Below are 6,640 nucleotides of genomic sequence, written 5' to 3'. Positions count from 1 at the left end.
TTGTACCACATTTGTAACCTGAAGATTGAATTTCAGTTGATCATCTCACAAAAACCCCAAAGTTGTCAAGTTTCAGAGTGGTCGTACAATATTCTAGATATAAATACATGTAGGTATCTGCATTTCATGTAATTCCACCTGGAGATACCAAATGGAAACCTGGATGAGCCCAGGAACTGCTGCTCAATATATCAACTCTTCTGACTGCTGACCTATAGTGGCCCCTCCTTCTTCTGCTGATGTAATTTAAGGTGGGGCCTTTTTAAGTAACCCTTTTGCTTACAGGAGGAGCCATTTCCAAAGGTGTGAGTTTGAAAGGTCTGTTCCTTCTGGGGGACTGGGGCTGAGATAGTTGTTCAGGGTTGGTTGATGGGTTGCATATGAAGCTATGGCTTAGGCAGTTTATGGATTGGTATTTATTTTTAAATTGTATTTAACATTTGATTTCATGGTTTTTATTTTCTGTATTTATTATTTAAACCTGCCTCATCCCTTAGTGAGAATTTGGGATGGGATCAGGATTAGGCTTTTATGATGGAAGCTATTAATTGCATGCTTACGCATTTTTATGCTATATAAAAATGCATATTCTAGCCACTTCAGGCTCAATGGAGGTGGCAAGGGGGAGTCAGGATATAAATGTCAGAATCGAGTATAAAGTAAGCTACTTCCTGGCTTTCCACAGCCCAAGCAATTACATATCAAGCAATAAAACAAATGCTGCATTGATTCCACAGGTCATATTCATTAATTCTGCTTTTAAATAGGAAAATATATTTCCTGTACTACAAATAGCACAGCTTACAGAAGGTGTATTTGCTATCTGCCCTCCCTTATTCTGACCCTCTCCCCCTCAGCTTTCTCCTTCTACACACATATTCTCCTCACCCCACCCCAGTTCTATGTATCTTGGTTTCTCCTTGACAGCTTTCTCCTGTGTTAAAACTTTCAAAAATTTTCTTCTGCCTGTCATGCACACTATCAGGCCTCTTTACTCCTGTCTCGAGTGCACCACGTCTGTGACAAGCCCAACATAGTTGCTGTTTTGAATGAGAAGCCCAAAACAAACCTGTGTGCAGTTGAACGGGCCATTTCCATTTTGCTTGGCTGAAGCTCAGGAACTTTGCCTTCTTGGCAGCTGTATGTGGTGTGTGACTTTTCTACTCATTAACTTCTGTCTTTGAGTACCAGCACAGATGCCTAGATGATCGAAAGCCCTGAGCTGTTCCAAGCAGCGCTCTAAAAATAGCGCTGGAACAGCATGGGGCTTTACCGCTCCTATGATCAGGGATAATAGCATGCAAATGTATGTGCACTATTATCGCTGACCATAGGGTAAAGTGCAGGAGGATTGTGACTTATATGGTGTGAAGCTCCGCCCAGTGCATCCCAAGGTTTCTGCTCCTGTGGGGGGGGGGGGGGGGGGGAGTTCTATTGGTCAGCATTTTACAGGACCAGGACACTGTACCAGTGACTTCACAGTGAGAATCCTGAAAGGTAACTTTAAAACCATACAAGAACGTAAGACCTTTGAAGTCAGAATGATTGAATATCTTAACACCCAATAGAAAGGACTTAACAAGGATCTGGGGTTCCTAGCCTATTATAAACCATAAAGCTGTATTTCTCTGTTGATCACCCCACCCCTCACCTATCCACACCCACCCTGTTAGAATATCAATGATATGCTTTGATGTCCCCATGCATACTTCCTACCCACCCCCCTCCTCCCACCCTGTCAGACTGTCATAGTAATGCTTGAATGTTTTCACTTATATACACTGTCAGCTAGCACATTTGCTTATTTCCGATCTGAGGAAGAAGGGCGACCTTCGAAAGCTAATCAAGAAATGTATTAAGTTATGTCCAATAAAAAAGGTATCATCTTATTTTCTTTTCCATGTTTTATTTTGTTTGATTTCTATTGATAAAGTTTTCTTAAACTGATTAAACATATCAATCACTCTCAATGGCAAAGGGGTATCATTTCATAAAATAGGCCCAATGACATAAGAAATTGTTTCCTCCTTCACTGGTTGCTGTATAAAGTTTACAACTACCCCATGGTAAAGTCCTGCATTAAGCCATGGTAACTGCAAATTATACTACAGTTCAGTAAAACTTCCGGAAATTACTGAAAACACACTTGTTTGAAAAAACTTACAATAAGAATCCTCCTTAGAACTTGATTATTCTATATCTAAACCAACCACCTACTAATCCCTCTAAACTGATTATATTAGCCATATTATCGTATTTTTTTTCTTTTTCATTATGTGTTATGTAAATTATTCCACAGACATATCTTCCTTAATTCTTACATAGTAGTATGTTAATTTAGAACAAACCTCTTACTCTGTTCATAACTATATCTTTTGCAATATAATGTAAGCCACATTGAGCCTGCAAATAGGTGGGAAAATGTGGGGTACAAATGTAGCAAATAAATAAATAAAAGGGCCCCAGTGTGTATCTGTGTGTGTCTGAGAGACAGTGTTTTTACTAATTGTTTGCTCTGTTGTGGTTTTGTGATTCAGTCAGTTGCAGATGAAGCAGAAGATGACTGAGGATACTTACCCTGATTATCATCTCTCCCTGGCCTATGACCTCGTACAATTTGTTCTGTATTTGTCCATGGAAAGATGCCAGTATATCTGATTATATGGGAATGTGCACTGCAGAACGCAGCTTCAAATTCACATCATGATGATACCCTTATATTTGCAATTGTAATTGCTATACTTGCCCTCTTTTCATTTTCAAAGTGATTAGAATGCAGTTTCGTGTGAGGACAAAGCAGGAAATACTATTTTACTTCATTCTATAAAAAAAGTTAACATTGCAACATGAACCTGGAACATAGCAACATACTATTTACAAATGTTATCATTTGTGGTATGCCAAATACCAGATTTCTGTTTTGAAATTTCTCATTTTTACTTGGATTTCTATAAATGTGTTTGAAAAAGAGACAAAGCAGTACATTTAGGGTATAATTTTATAAAGAGGGAGCCAGCATGCCTGGAATTCTGGCATATATGTGCCTGTGTGAGCACTTACACATGTTAGTGCAGTATTCTGGCTGCACACTGTTCTATGGAATGGCATTTAAATGAGATGGCTCATAGTCGTTAGGGGGAAGATTCAGTAATTGGCGTCTAATAAACCATCACTAAACCCCACTTAAACATTATTCAATAAGCTGCGCCTAAGGTTTAGTGTGGTTTATAGAAAATGTGCTTAAGCGTTATGGTCATGTATAAATGTAGGCACGACCATTTGAACCAACGAAAATGTGATGCAAATGCCCATGCCTAAATTTACACATGGAGCACTGTTATTCTATAATTGTATGTATAACTCAAAGCCACGCCCCTGTTCCACCCCAAAATGCCCATGATTGTCCCCTACACATAAAGTTTAGGCGCTGATCTCGCATCTAACTTTACATGCATAACATCCAATTAAATCTAATTAGTGCCAATAATTGCTTGTTAAAAAGCCAATTATTTGCACTAATTGGCTTGTTATTCAATTAAATTGTCTGTGCAAATCAGGAACGTCCCTAAATTTGCAAGTTTGAAAAATCATGGCACGCTGCTCAGAGCTAGAAACAAGCAGCGGTGAGCAGCAGCAGTCCATTTATTTGGCAGGTGGGGCTCGGAATCCCTGTCAGCAAAGGTAAAGGAGTTCTGAGAAGCCAAGGGTGGCCCATCTCAAAGCTGGAGATTTACTACCCCTATTCTGGAGATTGAAGACCAAAGAGTGAGGTTTTTTTTTCTTGTGAGCCCCAGCAGTGTCTGAAACCAGTTCTGGCAGATGTACATTCCAAAAACTGATATACTCTAATCAATAAATAGAAAATAAAATTCTTTTTTCTACCTTTGTTGTCTGATCATTTTATTTTTCTTATTGTGTTGGATTGACTGGATAAATGTTACATCAGGGAGTGCCAGGGAGATAAAATTTCTAGATGTAATAAATGACTGCTTTATTGAGCAACTGGTCCAGGAACTGACGAGAGAGGGAGCCATTTTGGATCTGGTCCTTGGTGGCGTGCAGGGCATAGTGTGAGATGTGGGTGGTGTTGGGTCCCCTGGGCAACTGGGATCATAACATGATCACCTTTGAGCTACAATCTGGGATGAACCCGCAAAGGAAATCTACTATAGCTGCATTTAATTTTTGAAAGGGCGACTATAATAAAATGAGGAAAATGGTTAAAAAGGATCGGCTGATAAGGTTAGGACACCAAATCAAGCATGGACATTATTCATAGGTGGAAAGAAGAGAAAGCAACAGCCAGCATGGTTAAAAGAAACAAAAGAGGCTATTACAGCCAAAAGATTGTCTTTCAAATAATGGAAAAAGGACCCAAATGAAGCAAATAAGAAGCAACATAAGCACTGGCAAGTCAGATGCAAAGCATTAAAAAAGAAGGCTAAAAGAGAATATGAAGAGAAACTTGCCACAGAGGCTAAAACTCACAGTAACAACTTTTTCAGGTACATCAGAAGCAGAAAGCCTGTGAGGGAATCCATGGGACTGTTAGATCACAAAGGAGCAAAAAGGGGCACTCAGCGGGGACAAGGCTATAGCGGAAAACCTGAATGAATTATTTGCTTCTGTCTTTATGGAAGAAGATATAAGAGATCTGCCTGTACCAGAACTGGTTTTCAAGAATGATGATGTGGATGAACTGAAAGAAATCTCGGTGAATCTGGCAGATGTACTGAGCCAAACTGAGAAACTGAAGACTAGTAAATCACCTGGACTGGATGGCATACATCCAAGGGTACTCAAAGAACTCAAGCATGAAATTGCTGATCTGCTGGTTGCAATATGTAATCTGTCATTAAAATCGTCTGTAGTACCTGAAGATTGGAAGGTGGCCAATGTGACACTGATTTTTAAAAAGGGTTCCAAGGGTGATCCAGGAAATTATAGACTGGTAAGCCTGATGTCAGTGCTGGGCAAAATAGTGGAATCTATATAAAGAATAAAATTACAGAACACATAGACAAACATGGTTTAATGGGACAGAGTCAGCATGGGTTCAGCCAAGGGAAGTCTTGTCTCATCAATTTGCATAATTTCTTCGAAGGCGTGAATACACATGTGGATAAAGGTGAGCCCATTGATGTAGTATACCTAGATTTTCAGAAAGCTTTTGATAAAGTTCCGCATGAGAGACTTCTGAGAAAATTAGAGAGTCATGGGATAATGGAGTGCCTCAGGGGATAGTGGAGTGCCACAGGGATCAATGCTAGGACCAGTGTTATTTAGCATAGTTATAAATGATATGTAAATCGGAACAACGAGTGAGGTGATTAAATTTGCAGATGACACAAAACTATTTAAAGTTGTTTAAATACGTGCGCACTGTGAAATATTTAGGAAACCGGAAGACTGGACATCCAAATGGCAGATGAAATTTAATGTGAACAAATGCAAGGTGATGCACATTGGAAAGAATAATCCAAATCATAGTTACCTGATGCTAGGGTCCACCCTGGGGGTCAGCACTCAAGAAAACGATCTAGGTGTTGTTGTAGATAATACGCTGAAATCTTCTGCTCAGTATGCAGAGGCGGCCAAGAAAGCAAACATGACGCTAGTAATTATTAGGAAAGGGATGGTGAATAAGACCAAAAATACTACAATGCCTCTGTATCACTCCATGGTTAAACGCTAACATATTTGATTTCCTATGTGTACTTCAAAGCTAATATCAAATCCAATCATATTATGATCACTGTTATCAAGCGGCCCCAGCACCACTGCCTCCTGCACCAGATCATGCGCTCCACTAAGGACTATGTCTAGAATTTTTCCTTCTCTCGTCGGCTCCTGTACCAGCTGCTCCATAAAGCAGTCCTTGATTTTGTCAAGGAAGTTTACCTCCCTAGCATGCCCTGTTGTTACATTTACCCAGTCAATATCAGGGTAATTAAAATCACCCATTACTATTGTGTTGTCCAGTTTGTTTGCGTCCCTAATTTCCTTTAACATTTCTGCATCCATCTGTTCCTCCTGACCAGGTGGCCGGTAGTACACTTCTATCACTATCCTTCTCCCCTTTACACATGAAATTTAAATCCATAGGGATTCCAAGATGTGTTTTGTTTCCTGCAGAATTTTAAATCTATGTGATTCAAAGCGCTCCTTAATATACATAGCTACCCCTCCACCAATTTGATCCATCCTATCACTACAATATAATTTGTACCCTGATATGATGGTGTCCCACTGGTTATCCTCCTTCCACCAGGTCTCAGAGATGCCTATTATATCTATCTTCTCATTTTGTGCAATATATTCTAACTCTTTAGGCTCCTGGCATTTGCATATAGACATTTCAAACTATGTTTGTTGTTCCTATTTACATCATGCTCATTACTTGACAGTATTAATTTGCAATCTTTTATCTGATTTCTATTTTTATTTAAGGACACCTGATCTACTATGGTCTCTTTTACAACCTCACTATCAGGATACCCATTCTTCCCTATTTTGCTGATATCTTTGAAAGATACCTTATCCCAAACCATGCACTTTTGAGCGACAGTCAGCTTTCCCCCAGTTTCTAGTTTAAAAGCTGCTCTATCTCCTTTTTAAATGCTGATGCCAGCAGCCTGGT

This window comes from Microcaecilia unicolor, chromosome 1, assembly GCF_901765095.1.
Source record: "Microcaecilia unicolor chromosome 1, aMicUni1.1, whole genome shotgun sequence".
Lineage (NCBI taxonomy): Eukaryota > Metazoa > Chordata > Amphibia > Gymnophiona > Siphonopidae > Microcaecilia > Microcaecilia unicolor.
Note: the sequence above shows the minus strand (reverse complement) of the source record.